We start from the raw sequence: 20180 nt of genomic DNA, 5'->3' as shown, positions 1-20180 counted from the left end.
TTTGGTACCCTTCCCCAGATCTGTGCCTCGACACAATCCTGTCTCTGAGCTCTAAGGACAATTCTTTCGACCTCATGGCTTTGTTTTTGCTCTGACATGCACTGTCAACGGTGGGACCTTATATAAACAGGTGTGTGCCTTTCCAAATCATGTCCAATCAATAGAATTTACTACAAGTGGACTCCAATCAAGTTGTAATAATAATAATATGCCATTTAGCAGACGCTTTTATCCAAAGCGACTTACAGTCATGCGTGCATACATTTTTACGTATGGGTGGTCCCGGGGATCGATCCCACTACCCTGCTGTTACAAGCACCATGCTCTACCAATTGAGCTACATCTAATGGATGATTAATGGAAACAGGATGCACCTGAGCTCAGTTTCGAGTCTCATAGCAAAGGGTCTGAATACCTATGTAAATAAGTTCTTTTTTTTAAATCTTTTTTTTTTCTTTGGCCAAAAATCTAAAAACCTGTTTTTGTTTGTCATTATGGGGTATTGTGTGTAGATTGATGATTTAAAAAATTTTTTTTAGAATAAGGCTGTAACGTAACAAAATGTGGAAAAAGTCAAGGGGTCTGAATACTTTCCAAATGCACTGTATGTGAATGGTGTGTATAGATATTATGGACAGTATATGAATAGAACAAGTGTGTTCAGCAGTAGTTATATAGGATGAGCCTTGACTAGAATACAGTATATACAGTTGAAGTCGGACGTTTATATACACTTTAGCCAAATACATTTAAACTCAGTTTTTCACAATTCCTGACATTTAATCCTAGTACAAATTCCCTGTCTCAGGTCAGTTAGGATAACCAATTTATTTTAAGAATGTGAAATGTCAGAATAATAGTAGAGAGAATGATTTATTTCAGCTTTTATGTCTTTCATCACATTCCCTGTGGGTCAGAAGTTTACATACACTCAATTAGTATTTGGTAGCATTGCCTTTAAATTGTTTAACTTGGGTCAAACGTTTCGGGTAGCCTTCCACAAGTTTCCCACAATAAGTTGGGCCAAAATTCACCCATTCCTCCTGACAGAGCTGGTGTAACTGAGTCAGGTTTGTAGGCCTCCTTGCTCACACACGCTTTTTCAGTTCTGCCCACAAATGTTCTATAGGATTGAGGACAGGGCTTTGTGATGGCCACTCCAATACCTTGACTTTGTTGTCCTTAAGCCATTTTGCCACAACTTTGGAAGTATGCTTGGGGTCATTGTCCATTTGGAAGACCCATTTGCGACCAAGCTTTAACTTCCTGACTGATGTCTTGAGATGTTGCTTCAATATATCCACATAATTTTCCTTCCTCATGATGACATCTATTTTGTGAAGTGCACCAGTCCCTCCTGCAGCAAAGCACCCCCACAGCATGATGCTGCCACCCCCGTGCTTCACGGTTGGGATGTTGTTCTTCGGCTTGCAAGCAACCCACTTTTTCCTCCAAACATAACAATGGTCATTATGGCCAAACAGTTCTATTTTTGTTTCATCAGACCAGAGGACATTTCTCCAAAAAGTACAATCTTTATCCCCATGTGCAGTTGCAAACCATAGTCTGGCTTTTTTATGGAGGTTTTGGAGCAGTGGCTTCTTCCTTGCTGAGCGGCCTTTCAGGTTATGTCGATATAGGACTCGTTTTACTGTGGATATAGATGCTTTTGAACCTGTTTCCTCCAGCATCTTCACAAGGTCATTTGCTGTTGTTCTGGGATTGATTTGCACTTCCTACAGATTATCAATTGGATTGAGATCTGGTGACTGGGCAGGCCAGTGCTGTAAGCTGAATTCATCGTCATATTCGTGGAACCATTCGTGGACAATCCTGACCTTGTGGCATGGGACATTATCCTGCTTAAAAAATTGATTTGTAGATGGATACACTGCTGCCATGAAGGGATGCACCTGATTGGCAATGATGCTCAAATATCCTGTGACATTCAAACGTTGCTCCACTTTTATCAAGGGGCCCAATGTGTGCCATGAAAACACACCCCACACATTCACACCACCACCACCAGCCTGCAATGTTGACAAGCGGCATTATGGATGCATGTACTCATGTGGTTTTCTCCATTCCCTAGTCCTCCCATCAGCGTGAAACAGCAGGAACCAGGACTCATCAGACCAGACAACGTTTTTCCAATTATCCAGTGTCCAGTGTTTTCATTCCTTAGCCCACTGCAACCGCAGTTTCTTGTTTTTTTTCTGAAAGAAGCAGAACTCTGTAAGGTTGTTGGCTGCCATACCCCATTAGTGTCAAGGTCCACTAGAGATCCTGGTTCGAATCCAGGCTCTGTCGTAGCCGGCCGTGACCGGGAGACCCACGGGGCGGCGCACAATTGGTCCAGGGTAGGGGAGGGAATGGCCGGCAGGGATGTAGCTCAGTTGGTAGAGCATGGCGTTTGCAACGCCAGGGTTGTGGGTTCGATTCCCACGGGGGGCCAGTATGAAAAAAATATATATAATGTATTCACTAACTGTAAGTCGCTCTGGATAAGAGTGTCTGCTAAATGACTAAAATGTAAATGTCCGACGAGTTGTGCATTCTTTTATGGGTCTTTGGGCACCAATGTTGTACTGGAATGTCAGTTGACTAACTATAGCCTGTCTATTGCTCTGCACAATTCGTGCCAGCCTCCTTTATCCTCTTTCATCAATGGCCCATTTTCAACCACTGGCCTGCCGTTGGCTGGATGTCCTTTGGATGGTGGACCATTCTTGATACACACGGGAAACTGTTGAGCGTGGAAAAACCCAGCAGCGTTGCAGTTCATGACACACTCAAACCGTTGCGCCTGTGTATCAGTATTGCTTCAGTCCATCTCCTTGCCACAACGTGGGCTTGAACCAACTAATTGAAGGTCTCAGAGCGAGTGACATCACCGATTGAAACGCTACTAGCATGCACCGCTAACTAGCTAGCCAAAATCCTTTAACCTGTCTCTTCCCCTTTATCTACACTGATTTAAGTGGATTTAACAAGTGACAACAATAAGGGATGATAGCTTTCACCTGGATTCACCTGGTCAGTCTATGTCATGGAAAGAGCAGGTGTTCCTAATGTTTTGTACACTCAGTGTATAAAGTGGGTAAAACAGTATGTCAACATTATTAAAGTGACCAGAGTTCAATGACTATGTACATAGGGCAGTAGTCTCTACGGTGCAGGGTAGAGTACCGGGTGGTAACCGGCTAGTGGTGACTGTTTAACCGTCTGATGGCCTGGAGATAGAAGCTGTTAATCAGTCTCTAGGTCCCAGCTTTGATTCACCTGTACTGTCTCCGCCTTGTGGAAACATAGGCTGGAAACCTAGGCTACTCACATTCAACATAGAACATAGGCTACTCTCAATTACATTCAACATGGAAGTGTCATCTTCCATACATCTACAACAGGGACATTTTCCACTGAATGATGTGAGGTTCACAGTGGCACAAATGTGCTATTCCAAGATAACCATATCAGGGGACATTGACACATCAGTTCCCACTCTCACTCCTTCCCTCCTTCCCTCCCTTGCTCTCACCCTTTCTCTCTTTCCCTCAGCCTGTTCCTCTCTCTGCCAGTTAGAGTACCTGCTCTGCTCAGATTACAAAGCCTGTGTCAAAGGGCCAGCCCTTCAGGCTAGCTGTAGCAGAGATGTAGTGGACGTCTCATCCAACCATTCCACTAAGCATTTGGGCCTGTAATATACTAGAGTGCATAAAAACGTGAAATACATCACATTTAGAATTGTGGGCGATACATGCAGTCAGTACATCATCAGAGATACATACCTGCACATGCCTCGTCTCAAGGGCAATACATTTACATAACTTCGTTGTACTTGACCTTTTTGCGATTAAACAGTTTTGATCAATAGAGTTTTGTCTCAATACAATTATTTTTGGAGTGTTGTTTTAGCTTTCCTTCTCTGCCTAACCACACAAAACATCACTGGACAAAAACGGAGGACTATGAGTGATCAACTCAACCAGGCAATTAATTGGGCTCCCGAGTGGCGCAGCGGTCTAAGGCACTGCATCCCCTGATCACTACAGATCTCCTGGTTCAATTCCAGGCTGTATCACAACCGGCCGTGATTGGGAGTCCCATAGGGCGGCGCACAATTGGCCCGGGTTTGGCTGGTGTAGACTGTCATTGTAAATAAGGATTGTTCTTAACTGACTTGCCTAGTTACAGTGGGGAAAAAAAGTATTTAGTCAGCCACCAATTGTGCAAGTTCTCCCACTTCAAAAGATGAGAGAGGCCTGTAATTTTCATCATAGGTAAACGTCAACTATGACAGACAAAATCAGGAAAAAAATTCCATAAAATCACATTGTAGGATTTTTTATGAATTTATTTGCAAATTATGGTGGAAAATAAGTATTTGGTCAATAACAAAAGTTTCTCAATACTTTGTTATATACCCTTTGTTGGCAATGACACAGGTCAAACGTTTTCTGTAAGTCTTCACAAGGTTTTCACACACTGTTGCTGGTATTTTGGCCCATTCCTCCATGCAGATCTCCTCTAGAGCAGTGATGTGTTGGGGCTGTCGCTGGGCAACACGGACTTTCAACTCCCTCCAAAGATTTTCTATGGGGTTGAGATCTGGAGACTGGCTAGGCCACTCCAGGACCTTGAAATGCTTCTTACGAAGCCACTCCTTCGTTGCCCGGGCGGTGTGTTTGGGATCATTGTCATGCTGAAAGACCCAGCCACGTTTCATCTTCAATGCCCTTGCTGATGGAAGGAGGTTTTCACTCAAAATCTCACGATACATGGCCCCATTCATTCTTTCCTTTACACGGATCAGTCGTCCTGGTCCCTTTGCAGAAAAACAGCCCCAAAGCATGATGTTTCCACCCCCATGCTTCACAGTAGGATGGTGTTCTTTGGATGCAACTCAGCATTCTTTGTCCTCCAAACACGACGAGTTGAGTTTTTACCAAAAAGTTCTATTTTGGTTTCATCTGACCATATGACATTCTCCCAATCCTCTTCTGGATCATCCAAATGCACTCTAGCAAACTTCAGACGGGCCTGGACATGTACTGGCTAAAGCAGGGGGACACGTCTGGCACTGCAGGATTTGAGTCCCTGGTGGCGTAGTGTGTTACTGATGGTAGGCTTTGTTACTTTGTTCCCAGCTCTCTGCAGGTCATTCACTAGGTCCCCCCGTGTGGTTCTGGGATTTTTGCTCACCGTTCTTGTGATCATTTTGACCCCACGGGGTGAGATCTTGCGTGGAGCCCCAGATCGAGGGAGATTATCAGTGGTCTTGTATGTCTTCCATTTCCTAATAATTGCTCCCACAGTTGATTTCTTCAAACCAAGCTGCTTACCTATTGCAGATTTAGTCTTCCCAGCCTGGTGCAGGTCTACAATTTTGTTTCTGGTGTCCTTTGACAGCTCTTTGGTCTTGGCCATAGTGGAGTTTGGAGTGTGACTGTTTGAGGTTGTGGACAGGTGTCTTTTATACTGATAACAAGTTCAAACCGGTGCCATTAATACAGGTAACGAGTGGAGGACAGAGGAGCCTCTTAAAGAAGAAGTTACAGGTCTGTGAGAGCCATAAATCTTGCTTGTTTGTAGGTGTCCAAATACTTATTTTCCACCATAATTTGCAAATAAATTCATAAAAAATTCTACAATGTGATTTTCTGGAGAAAAAAAATCTCAATTTGTCTGTCATAGTTGACGTGTACCTATGATGAAAATTACAGGCCTCTCTCATCTTTTTAAGTGGTAGAACTTGCACAATTGGTGGCTGACTAAATACTTTTTTCCCCCACTGTAAATAAAGGTAAAATAAAATGACCATTCCCCCTTGACAGGGTACTGTACAACACTTTCATCATCTCAGAGCATCTTCCCTCTCCTTTGACCATACGCCCAGTCCTCCTCATATTGCTCTGTTTTGAAGGTAAGTTCAGACCTTGGTTGGAGTGCACTCATTATGGTATGCTTTACACGGGAGGGGCGATGAATAGAGCCATGGAGAGAAACGCTGGAGTGACCCTTGCCTGCTTCACCTCCTTTCATCATGGCTGCGGTACACTACCAAGTGCTCCATTACCCAGCATCTTCTCTGGCTGATGGATGGTTAATCGGTGTTCCTGTGTGGATGAAAGAGGGGATGGCGGTGATGGAGGGGGAGAAGTGAAGTGAGATGAAGGAGATGAGGCTGTGAAATACGGTGCAGCTGACAGAGAGCTTTGATGCTGTATGATACCAAGTAGAATACTGTAACATTACTTTAGACAAACCAGATTTGAGGTTTGTTAGATTGCAAAACCAATGCTTAAATTTAGCCTGAAAAGATTTGGATCTAATATCTATCATATGTACTCTGATGCGTTTTACACTACACACCAGGTGGATCTTGGACCAGGTGTATTCAGTTACCTACTCAACCCACTCCAGGGTACAAAATCCTTCCCAGCCTGCAAAAACTGCCTCGGGACCAAAGGGTTTTCTCCTAAACAAAATCATCTATCTTTTCTTGTGAAAATACACATGGACACCTCTATTTAAAAGACCAGTGATAAATTAGAGATATGTTTTATTGATAAACAACAGCCAAAATATAGATTTGGCCCTCTGTTTGATTGATTAAAGAAGTGAGTCTGTTTGATTGGTTGGTTAAAGAAGTGTGTCTGTTTGATTGGTTAAAGAAGTGCATTGACTTCCAGGTTTGTTTGCTTGGTGTATGGCAGGAGTTCACTGTGAACTCTGCCAGCGGCGATACGGATCTCTCCAGCAGGACGTTAGGGGGTACGTTCACTGTGAACCCTGCCAGCGGCGATATGGATCTCTCCAGCAGGACGTTAGGGGGTACGTTCACTGTGAACCCTGCCAGCTGCGATACGGATCTCTCCAGCAGGGTGTTAGGGGGTACGTTCACTGTGAACCCTGCCAGCTGCGATACGGATCTCTCCAGCAGGGTGTTAGGGGGTACGTTCACTGTGAACCCTGCCAGCGGCGATACGGATCTCTCCAGAAGGACGTTAGGGGGTACGTTCACTGTGAACCCTGCCAGCGGCAATACGGATCTCTCCAGCAGGGTATTAGGGGGTACGTTCACTGTGAACCCTGCCAGCGGCGATACGGATCTCTCCAGCAGGACGTTAGGGGGTACGTTCACTGTGAACCCTGCCAGCTGCGATACGGATCTCTCCAGCAGGATGTTAGGGGGTACGTTCACTGTGAACCCTGCCATCTGCGATACGGATCTCTCCAGCAGGACATTAGGGGGTACGTTCACTGTGAACCCTGCCAGCGGCGATACGGATCTCTCCAGCAGGACGTTAGGGGGTACGTTCACTGTGAACCCTGCCAGCAGCGTAACATATCTCTCTATAATCACAACCATCCAGAACACACGGTTTACATTATTCTCCCGGGGATAGAATTAGGTCACTTTCAAGTGGTCAAAACCATGACCTCCCCTAAACACTTGGCAAGTTAAGACAAAAAATAATATGGAATGTTTCGCTTTTGAAGAGGAAGGAGCTTTCGAAAACATCCTTGTTTACATGCCAACTGAATAGGACACTGTCAGCCATGACAGCCAAGCAATCAAGCTGTGAAAAACACCAGTGTTTACATTACTTCCCCTGACCAACAGCAGTTGTCCACCTTTGGATAGCTTACAGGTTGACTTGAGCTTTTTCGCCAATTCTGGTTTTCTCTGTAAGCCTACAATTGGCCCAGTTAGATAGGGTGGCAGTGCTGCAGAAGCTTATCTGTGGGGAGAAATAGATGTGTTGGGCATCCTGTGTAAAGACTCACTGCCTGGGGTTTAATACCTGTTGAGTGGACAGAGATTTACGAAGGAGAACGCTGAGATCACAGCTTAATGTCACAGCGAGCTCTCCTGCCTGGCTAACCGCTAACCGCCCCTCCAGGCAGCTGTCGGAGTCAACTCAAGGTCCACCTGAGTCTGTTCTGTTGGTTGGAGGCTGGACAGTTTGTACATCTCCTGAACCGACGGAGAACATGCTGGTCATAACACTGGGGAATGTTATGTAAAGGGCACTTGGAAGAGCAGTAAACAGTACTGTTTCCTTTAACCGTTTTTTCCACATCCAGATGTGGCACAGCAACTGGACAAAAAGCTAAATAATGCTGTTCTATGTTTTATCTCTGAACTGAACAGGTTATCTACAAATACTGGACTGGCATTAACATTTAGGATGACTGATTCCATGATCTATTCCATACAGCCCTTTGGAAATGTGACATGGGTCACAGATGTTCTTAGCATTTATTTCAAATGAGAGATGTTCAGAAGAGACCAATGCAGTCTTTTTAACAGTCGACACCCACATGTTGCAGTAACGACGGAATAACTCCAAGTCATTCATTAGGGTGTTTCCAGATGAGGCACCCTCAGGTGATCACTAAACTCCAGCCTGAACCTCTAATTCAGAACCTCTTCTCCACTTGACTCTCTGGCCCTCTCCACCTCTCCTTGGCCCCTATCTGACCCTCCTCTCCTCAGTAATGTTTGCACCATGTCCTAACCTGCTAATGAAAGGCACCTTTCAAACGGTCTCTGCTTTTTCTCACTCAAGGCATGCCATGTTTCCAAATGAGTTTCTTAAGCACTGCTTTTAAGTTTCTTAAACTGGGTAAACGTCTGCAGAGGTATTTCTTTTTTTAAAAAATCACATTTCCTTAGAAGGTGAGTGTCTGAATGTTTTTCAATAATGTGCAATCTTCACACATATAGGGAACAGTAATTTAGCAACTCTGAACAAGTGAACATTCATAAATTGATTTATCAGATGCTGATGGGACAAGTGCCAGCAAACCCTGGAGGTGTTTACAGTTGTTATGGTAACTCTGAACTCAAATCTAAAACTAACCAAATAAAATGTACCTCTGAAATGTCCCTCTGAAGTGTCCCTCTGAAAGGTTTCAGTAAGGTATCAGTCATACACAGGAGTACAGGTAGAACATACAGTGATATATCTTCCAATGACAGAATAAGTACAGAAAAAATCCTCTCAAGGACATGGTTAAATGTTGTCCTGCGTATGTCCCCTCACTATCTTAACCTTCCAAGGCATTATTGGAACTAATGTGGACGTCTCATCCACTTTCATTCCCACATAGTATTGAATGGGCATGCATGCTATGGAGGGAAACATTAGGAGTGCCATTTATTGACCATCACTCACCCTTTCACATAGCATTCAATACTGAAAGGCAGCGTCCATTATTGACTATCAGTCACCCTTTCACATAACATACAATACTGAAAGGCAGCGTCCATTATTGACTATCACTCACCCTTTCACATAATATTCAAAACTGTAAGGCAGGGTCCATTATTGACCATCACTCACCCTTTCACATAACATACAAAACTGAAAGGCATGTCTATTATGTGTAAGAGGCAGCAAGGTCAAACCCACTGGGCACACTACGTCATTTAAACATGCATAATTGGGTAATATTTGGTTGAGACGTTGATCAATGAGATTTCTACCTACATTCACCCACTCAAAAACTCAGCCAAATGTTAGTTGAATTTCCAGTGTGTTGTCACTATGCTTTCAACCATCTAAAAGCACAACCACATTTTTCCAACGGAAAAACAATGTCTGATTTGGGATTTAGTAGCCACAGTGCTTTCAACCATTTAAAAGCACAGCGAAGTTAAAATGGGAATTACAATGTCAGATATTTGGTTTATTTAATGTGTACAACAGATTCAAGTGATTTCCACAGGAGGCTGCTGAGGAGAGGACGGCTCATGATAATGGCTGGAACGGAGGAAATGGAATGGCACCAAACCATGTGTTTGATGTATTTGATATCATTCCACCATTAGCTCCAGCCATTACCACGAGCCCGTCCTCCCCAATTAAGGTGCCACCAGCCTCCTGTGGTTTGATATGCGCTTCATCTAACAGCGTTTCCCAAACCCGGTCCCCGGGACCACAAGGGGTGCATGTTTTGTTTTTTGCCCTAACACTACACAGCTGATTCAAATTATCAAAGCTTGATGATCAGTTGATTATTTGAATCAGCTGTGTAGTGCTAGGGCAAAAACCAAAACGTATACCCCTTGGGGTCCCGGGGACCGGGTTTGGGAAACCCTGATCTAATAGCAGAACCAAATGACCTGGATTGCAGTTGAGATTACATTAAAGGTACATGGTGCAAGTGATCAATGCCATTCGAGATTCTGCACAGATTATTACAGCAATTGTGAAGATCTCCACAGACCTGCGATGACCTATGCATGCTATCTCGATGACCTATGCATGCTTTATATGATTACATAAGAAGGAATTGATAGTTACAGTAACCTCAAAATGTGGCCATGGATGTGTTACTCATTTTAAAGTTGAATGTTACATTAGTTTGTAAAATAGCCTTAATTTCAGGCTATTTACTGTATTACAAAAGTAATATTGAATTGTGTTTGGTTGACAATTCAACCAAGTATCAACATTTAAAGGAGACTGCGGATAGTTCCATCTGAGACACTGGCTTAATCCCATTCTTTAACTTTTTATTTTTGGTTGAGTTGGAGACATGAATCCAACATATAATTTCTTAACTCGACAAGTTATATACAAAAGTATGTTGTGGACACCCTTTCAAATTAGTGGATTCGGCTATTTCAGCCACACCCGTTGCTGACAGGTGTATAAAATCGAGCACACAGCCATGCAAACTCCATAGACAAACATTGGCAGTAGAATGGCCTTACTGAAGACCTCATTGACTTTCAATGTGGCACCATCATAGGATGCCACCTTTCCAACAAGTCAGTTCATCAAATTTCTGCCCTGCTAGTGCTGCCCTGATAAACTGTAAGTGCTGTTATTGTGAAGTGGAAACATCTAGGAGCAAGAACGGCTCAGCCGCGAAGTGGTAGGCCACACAAGCTCACAGAACAGGACCGCCAAGTGCTGAAGCGCTTAAAATCATCTGTCTTCGGTTGCAACACTCACTACCGAGTTCCAAATTGCCACTGGAAGCAACGTCAGCACAATAACTGTTCGTCGGGAGCTTCATGAAATGGGTTTCCATGTCCGAGCAGCCACACACAAGCCTAAGATCACCATGTGCAATACCAAGCGTCGGCTGGAGTGGTGTAAAGCTCACCGTCATTGGAATCTGGAGCAGTGGAAACGCATTCTCTTGAGTGATGAATCACGCTTCACCATCTGGCAGTAAGACGGAAGACTCTGGGTTTGGCAGATGCCAGGAGAACGCTACCTGACCCAGTGCATCGTGCCAACTGTAAAGTTTGGTGGAGGAGGAATAATGGTCTGGGGCTGTTTTTCGTGGTTTGTGCTAGGGCCCTTAATTCCAGTGAAGGGAATTCTTAACGCTACAGCATACAATGACATTCTAGACTATTCTGTGCTTCCAACTTTGTGGCAACAGTTTGGGGAAGTCACTTTACTGTTTCAACATGACAATGACCCCGTGCACAAAGCAAGGTCCATACAGAAATGGTTTGTCGAGATCGGTGTGGAAGAACTTGACTGGCCTGAGCCCTAACCTCAACCCCATCGAACACCTTTGGGATGAATGGAAACAAGTTCCTGCAGCAATTTTCCAACATTTTGTGGAAAGCCTTCCCAGAAGAGTGGAGGCTGTTATAGCAGCAAAGGGGGGACCAACTCCATATTAATGCCCATGATTTTGGAATGAGATGTTCGAGCAGGTGTCCACATACTTTTGGTCATGTAGTGTATTTCAAAAGTAGCAATTGTTTGAATAAAAACATTCCAGTTTGTTTACAAATTAATAATTGATACGTTGGAGTCACGTCTCCATCTCAACCAAAAGTTATATAAGGAGGACTAAATCAAATCAAACTTTAAATAATTATTTGTGGACAAACTGGAATTATAGCCAGACTATGTCAGTGGCACAGATGGAACTATCGAAGCAGAAGATACATCTCCTTCAAATGTTGATATTTGGTTACGCTGACAACCAAACACAATTCAATATCACTAAATATCATTCCATTTGAAATCAACCAGAGCTTGAAACCCTAAAGGCCTAATGTCCTTTCAATTTTTTTATTCAGTCAATTGCTGTTGCTGACGTTGCAAATTATATGTATGCCTCAATAGCATCATTGATGATATACAGTATGAGTGATAAAGTGTGGTCACATTTTCATTTTCTCTGTTAACCTTACCCTTTGGAATGACTTCGATAGCAACAGTGAATCTACTTCGTTTTTAAGTGGAGATCTCTCATCAATCATTCTCATGATAGCACATTCGTAATAGTCAGTAACAAATATCAAAGCTAAGCAGGGCTGGGCTTGGTTAAAACCCTGGATAGGAGACCAAAGGGAAGCTGTAGATAGATCGACTCTCCAGTAGGAGGTGCTGCCCTATAGTTTTATTTCAAAAAGTAAATATAACGTTTAAAATCTGATGTTGTTTTTAAAGGCACAAATTCAACCTACTGTAAATTATACAAGGTTTGTCTGTTGAAATTTTGTTACCAGGATGACATAATCCTGTGGTTGAAATTTCACCCTCAAAACAATGTATTTTCCACGTAGATACCTATTGTCATCTTCACAGGATTTGAGCAATATGGCAATTCAGAGAGATCCGAAGATACAGTGGCTTGTGAAAGTATTCACCCCCCTTGGCATTTTTCCTATTTTGTTGCCTTACAACCTGGAATTTAAATGGATTTTTTGGGGGTTTGTATCATTTGATTTACACAACATGCCTACCATTTTGAAGATGCAAAATATTTTTTATTGTGAAACTAACAAGAAATAAGACAAAAAAACTGAAAACTTGAGCGTGCGTAACTATTCACCCCCCCAAAGTCAATACTTTGTAGAGCCACCTTTTGCAGCAATTACAGCTGCAAGTCTCTTGGGTTATGTCTCTAAAAGCTTGGCACATCTAGCCACTGGGATTTTTTCCCATTCTTCAAGGCAAAACTGATCCAGCTCCTTCAAGTTGGATGGGTTCCGCTGGTGTACAGCGATCTTTAAGTCATACCACAGATTCTCAATTGGATTGAGATCTGGGCTTTGACTAGGCCATTCCAAGACATTTAAATGTTTCCCCTTAAACCACTCGAGTGTTGCTCTAGCAGTATGCTTAGGGTCATTGTCCTGCTGGAAGGTGAACCTCCGTCCCAGTTTCAAATCTCTGGAAGACTAAAACAGGTTTCCCTCAATAATTTCCCTGTATCTAGCACCATCCATCCTTCCTTCAATTCTGACCAGTTTCCCAGTCTCTGCCAATGAAAAACATCCCCACAGCATGATGCTGCCACCACCATGCTTCACTGTGGGGATGGTGTTCTCGGGGTGATGAGAGGTGTTGGGTTTGCGCCAGACCTAGTGTTTTCCTTGATGGCCAAAAAGCTCAATTTTAGTCTCATCTGACCAGAGTACCTTCTTCCATATGCTTGGGGAGTCTCCCACATGCCTTTTGGCGAACACCAAACGTGTTTGCTTATTTTTATCTTTAAGCAATGGCTTTTTTCTGGCCACTCTTCTGTAAAGCCCAGTTCTGTGGAGTGTACGGCTTAAAGTGGTCCTATGGACAGATACTCCAATCTCTGCTTTGGAGCTTTGCAGCTCCTTCAGGGTTATCTTTGGTCTCTTTGTTGCCTCTCTGATGAATGCCCTCCTTGCCTGGTCCGTGTGTTTTGGTGGGTGGCACTCTCTTGGCAGGTTTGTTGTGCTGCCATATTCTTGCCCCTTGCTTAGTGGTTTTGCAGACTCTGGGGCCTTTCAGAACAGGTGTACATATACTGAGATCATGTGACACTTAGATTGCACACAGGTGGACTTTATTTAACTAATTATGTGACTTCTGAATTTAATTGGTTGCATCAGATCTTATTTAGGGGCTTCATAGCAAAGGGGGTGAATACATATGCACGCACCACTTTTCCGTTATTAATTTTTTTGAATTTTTTGAAACAAGTTATTTTTTTCATTTCACTTCACCAATTTGGACTATTTTGTGTATGTCCATTACATGAAATCCAAATAAAAATCCATTTAAATTACAGGTTGTAATGCAACAAAATAGGAAAAACACCAAGGGGGATGAATACTTTTGCAAGGCACTGTAAGCATCCTTGGACCTGTGGTGAATATTACTGCAATCATTCAGGGAAATTTTCAAAGAGAACTTCGCAAAGTGGCTAACGTCAATATCTCTGTGACCTAAAGACATATGTTTATCCTACTGCAAAAGAGGGATGTTTCAAATCCATGCAATTAATATGCGGGCAGTGTTTCAGTGAAGGTTACACATGATCTAAACCAAGAGAAGGCAATCAGCTGTAACTGCCAGACCATTTGTTTGTAAACACCGCCTCCATCATGAAACCTGTCAACAATGACATGTTAGATGTGATAAACATGCAGGCAATTAGTTTGTAAGCCTTGTTCTAGTAGAGCACAATATGAGAAGCCACGTCCTCTCCGAGTGTGTGTGTGTGTGTGTGTGTGTGTCACGAGAATTTCTATTTCTATGAATAATTCCCAGAGGGTGTAAGGCTCTGGTTTAATCATGAATTAAACGAAGGTCCGCAACCAACAAGAATGATCTGTATGTTTTAATCATGGAGAGCTCTGGCGCCAAAAAACATACATACAGCTTTTATATCCATTGACACACAAAGGCACTTTGCTCCGCCCACCTTTAAACAGTTTCTTAGTCCCCTTCACCCTGGAATGCTTTCTCAACAGTTTCTAACTCCTCCCCCTCAGTTAGTGGGTTGACACTACATTATAACTCTAACACCGTTCACACATTTATACTGTATTTGGGGTGAAATCCTTTAGTCATTATTCTTAAAATACTAATGAATCTATCAGTGTGTGTGTGTGTGTGTGTTAAAACCCTGAGCCCTGTGTATGGGATCATGCTGGGGTGCGCCCGGGGCCCTGTGTATTGTAGCAGACATGATGTGTAACAGGTGTATGGGTGAGAGAGGGGGAGACGTCTACAGCTGTCCCTGCATGTACAGGTCATGTCCTACCCCATCTGCCTTCCCCACTACCCCCTGAGCCCCCGAGCGCCCGACGTGTGTGTGTTAGGGAGAGTGGACTTGTGTATGTGGTGTGTTTGAGAGAGAAAGAGAGAAAGAGAGAGTGCCTAGTGTGTGTGTGTGTGTGTGTGTGTGTGTGTCTCGGAGACCAGACGTTGGTTCCCTCACACCCCAGCCAGGGCTCAGCACCTCTCCCTCTGCCCTCCAGCGTCCCACAATCCCCTTCCACCTGCCCCGTCCACCATCAATAGCCCACGGGCACACAAGGAGGTTGGACTCACACTGGCTCTGCCATATGTCCATTTAACAACTCACTGTCACGGCCCATAGTCCTGCTTCGGCCTGCAATAACAAGTCCCAAGTAAATCTCAGTGAAACAAATCTATTCAAAGAGAGTGTGAAATGTAATTCTTAGGGCGAATGTGTTGTGGAATTGATAGGTGTCCTATATTTGTAATGGGGAAATGTAATCGGCCCCTGACCGATTGAATTTGTTGAATGCCTGGCTGGTGCATTCAAGCAGGCCCTTATTTGTTCAAGTCTGAAGTCAAGTTACAGTCCATATAAAAACCTTTTCATACTGCCAAATGAATGACCTCGTACCCCTGCACATGGACTCAGTACTGGTACCCCGTGTATATAGTCAAGTTATCGTTAGTCATTGTGGAATTATTCCTTGTGTTATTATTTTTTCTTCAATATTTTCTCTCTGCATTGTTGGGAAGGGCCCGTCAGTAAGCATTTCAAGCATGTGAGAAATACAATTTGATTTAGTAAGATGTTATTGCTGGCGGTATGCCAAAGAGAGTCAGAATGATCTGTTTTAAGTGGATACATCTTACTGGGTATATCAGCACTAAGTAGTCTTCATTGTCAAACACACACAGTAAATAAACTGAATAGTCATTTGTGATAGATCATGTTACACAAACCTCTCTCTTTTCATGACTGACTTGAGGAAATAAAAATAAGTTGAATAACTTTACTGCTTCCAATCTTGTCAAGCGTGTGTTGTCTAGCCTTTCACCACCAGGGTTTCTGACAAGATGTTGATTGACAGGTGGACCCCAGATTATCATATCCAGTCAAAGTGGACCCCATTAGCTCTGGGTGATGGAAAACAGAGAGGCTAATTGGTTCAATGTAACACAATGCCTTCTGGGTAATACCACATGGGCAACATGGGAGAGAAAATGAATCGGCAGATTTTTCCTCTGAATTAGATTTGCTCTGCTGTCAAAAAATGTGACTTATGAAAATGTTGATGAAATAAAGTTGTACGATCAGTGACTCAGTAGTTTTAGCCTTAAACGTCATCTGAGTGTTTTGTCTGTCTATCTGTTGTGAAAGCTATTCCACAGATTCAAAGCTGACATTGCTTCATGAATGTAAATGTATACACATTTGATGACATACTTCTGAGCACACAATATGACAAGAGAACATTTAATGAGTCTAGGGACTTAACAAAAATGGGACTGGGTACCCAAATACATTCACACATGTAATACATGTGTAATTGGGACCCGAAGGAGGAAGTACATCTCGTAGACAAGTTCACAATTCTAACACCCATAGTCGTTTTGCCTGGAAAGTATAGCATGGACGGTTCAGATTTTTTTATATGTTATTACCTTAACTTTTGTCCATTAAAATGAGAGAAGTCACGTCATGTTTGGTAAAAAAAAAAAAAACTCATCCATTTGAAAGATAAATCGTCAAAGCAATGACGACAAGCAAAATGTGTATGGGCTTTAAAATGGACAGCTGTCCTAGCTGCACAACATGACCTCACTTCCTCTTTCTGCTCCCTACACCTATAATTGACTACTACGTGTCACATTTACCAAAGTAATGGTTCATGATCACACCAGCTACCACCGGTTAGTATATGACAGCGGTACTCAACTCTTACCCTACGAGGTCGAAGCCTGCTGGTTTTCTGCTCTACCTGATCATTAATTGCACCCACCTGGTGTCCCAGGTCAAAATCAGTCCCCGATGAAAATATGCAGTGGAACTGGCTTCCAGGTCCAGAGTTGAGTTTGAGGGGTATATGACATACCCCATTCCAACCTGCATAATGGATAACCTGTTGAAATATGCACTTATAAAGCATTTATAGATATACCTATTTTGCACTGCTAATGTCGTACAGCTCTTAAATACAGCTCCCCTTAACTAAAGAGTAACCTTGTCTCATAATATACACATGGGCCCTTAGACCTCGCTTGGCCTCGGATCATTACATTTTAGTCAATTAACAGACGCTCTTATCCAGAGCGACTTACAATTAGTGCATTTTTATTTATTCCCCCCCCCCCTTTTTTTCTCCCCAATTTTCGTGATATCCAATTGGTAGTTACAGTCTTGTCCCATCGCTGCAACTCTCGTACGGACTCGGGAGGGGCGAAGTTCGAGAGCCATATTGCATTAATCTTAAGATAGCTAGGTGATGAGACAACCACACATCACAATCAGATCAGGTATATTTTCCCTCAAAGTATTTATCAGCAGCCTGCTAGTCTACGAGCTGATGTGTTCTGTTGCGTAGCAGCCTGCTAGTCTACTGGCTGTGGTGTTCTGTTGCGTAGCAGCATGCTAATCCACTGGCTGTGGTGTTCTGTTGCGTAGCAGCATGCTAGTCTACTGGCTGAGGTGTTCTGTTGCGTAGCAGCATGCTAGTCTACTGGCTGAGGTGTTCTGTTGCGTAGCAGCATGCTAGTCTACTGGCTGAGGTGTTCTGTTGCGTAGCAGCATGCTAGTCTACTGGCTGAGGTGTTCTGTTGCGTAGCAGCCTGCTAGTCTACTGGCTGAGGTGTTCTGTTGCGTAGCAGCCTGCTAATCTACTGGCTGAGGTGTTCTGTTGCGTAGCAGCATGCTAGTCTAGTGGCTGTGGTGTTCTGTTGCGTAGCAGCATGCTAGTCTACTGGCTGAGGTGTTCTGTTGCGTAGCAGCATGCTAGTCTACTGGCTGAGGTGTTCTGTTGCGTAGCAGCCTGCTAATCCACTGGCTGTGGTGTTCTGTTGCGTAGCAGCCTGCTAGTCTACGAGCTGTGGTGTTCTGTTGCGTAGCAGCATGCTAGTCTAGTGGCTGTGGTGTTCTGTTGCGTAGCAGCATGCTAGTCTACTGGCTGTGGTGTTCTGTTGCGTAGCAGCATGCTAGTCTACTGGCTGTGGTGTTCTGTGTGCAGCATTCATGCTAGTTCATTACTGGCTCACCGGGCGAGCAGAATGTTGATGGATCTCCCCAGGACTCTCTCCACACGCCGTCTGCAGCACGCTGGGTAATGGCTGTTAGGCCTCTAAGTGCAGTCCCGCTCTCTAGCCTTATGAAGCTTAGTCAGAGAGAGAGAGGAGAAAGAGGAGAGAGGGGGGAGAGAGGAGAGAGGTTGTGTATGTGTGTTCGTAAGCACATGCATGTGTTATTGTGTGTGTGTGCATGTATTTACTGTTTGTGTGTGAGAGAGAGAGAGAGAGAGGGAGGGAGTGTAAGAGAGAGGCTGCATGATAATGATGTATGAAACCTGCATCAGAGGTCATCTGTTTCAATAAAGCCCCGAGCCCCTCATCCGGCCGCATCCTGATGAACCAATAAAGGACTGGCGCTGGTTCACAGCTCCTACTCTCTCATTTCACAGCCACACAAGTAAATGGAGGGGGATAGCTCACACAAAGAGAGAGAGAGAGAAACTAAGAGAGGGAGGGAGAGAGAGAGAGAGAAACTAAGGGAGGGGGATAGAGAGAGAGAGAGAGAGAGAGAGAGAGAGAGAGAGAGAGAGAGAGAGAGAGAGAGAGAGAGAGAGAGAGAGAGAGAGAGAGAGAGAGAGAGAGAGAGAGAGAGAGAGAGAGAGAGAGAGAAACTAAGGGAGGGAGAAGAGAAGCTTGCGCCAGATTTCTTATTAGCCTGAAGTGAAATAGGATGTGGAATAGATTTGCCAGGAAGAGGACTGTCCAGAGCTCCGCTGAGAGCTTCATTAGAGGAGATGAGTGGAGAGGGGGGGGGGGGGTGTTATCATTTGCTTCCTCTGTACAGCTCATCCTAGCTGTGAGCTCCTGGAGGAAGGAGGAGGACAGACGAGAAAGGCCCTGGTTGGCTTTGTGCATGGATCCTGCTACAGCACTTCTATACAGTCATCTACGGTGGGAGTGACTTCACACATGGTTTCCATGGTTATTCTTAGCTCAGTCAGCTGTGTGTGCTTGTACCGTCAATGTATCCTTAATGGATATTTGGATATGGAACTGTGTAACCAGACAATGTTGTGGATGCACAAAGATGTGCAGTTTGAGCATACAAAGGTACTGGAGGATGTTATGGTTTTCTTTATAAACACGTTTCTTTTAAACACGGTCTACTTATAAATGCAAAGATTTTCAGACCAGAAAAGACAGTCTTCTTTAAAAGGTCCTCTTTTTAATCTCTGTGTATTGATTGTTGCCTACCAGACAAGCAGCCAAAGCAGATTAATAAACATTTGACCACCTTAGTGTGATAAAAGTGGCCCATGCTTAATTCCAAAAAAAGTTTTTTTTGGAAAAGAAATCGATTCCGTGAACAACCATAATGACATGCTTGGTCATCTAGCTTTGTCCCAGCGTTGTAATTCCGGCCCAAACCAGCTTTTGTTACTGGCTCGTCTTTAAACGCTGTAACAGGAAATGTAAGACAATGCAATGACTGCTCTGGGAGCAATTAACGCCATGGGTTAGTCCTGATTTATGACCTATTGCAACACACATGCCAGGACACACATAAGAACCCGTGGTGTGCATGTGCATGCACATACATGTATACACGCATGTACACACAGAAACACACAAACATGTATGCTACGCATGCACTTTTTCACAGACACACACACACCAGACACAAGGCTTCTCACAATAATAAACAACATCCTTCCATCCTACTAGTAGACACAGTAGCGACATGTGACGTCTGTAGTGAATCATTACCGTACTGATATACACACAATCTACTGCTGCAGGTTGCCTTGTCTCAACAACATCATAGCTCAAGGCTGTTGACACATCTTTCATCTGTCACCCGGACATCTCAAATGAGACCTGGCTGTATCACATTCCTTAGCCAGTGATATCATTGTCCCATTGATCCAGAGACAGGAAAACAGCCAGGCCAGAGTTTTCCAT

Source organism: Coregonus lavaretus, assembly GCF_964263955.1.
Source record: "Coregonus lavaretus genome assembly, chromosome: 37".
NCBI classification, from domain to species: Eukaryota; Metazoa; Chordata; class Actinopteri; order Salmoniformes; family Salmonidae; genus Coregonus; species Coregonus lavaretus.
The sequence above is the reverse complement of the archived record's forward strand: the minus strand, read 5'-3'. Positions refer to the sequence as shown.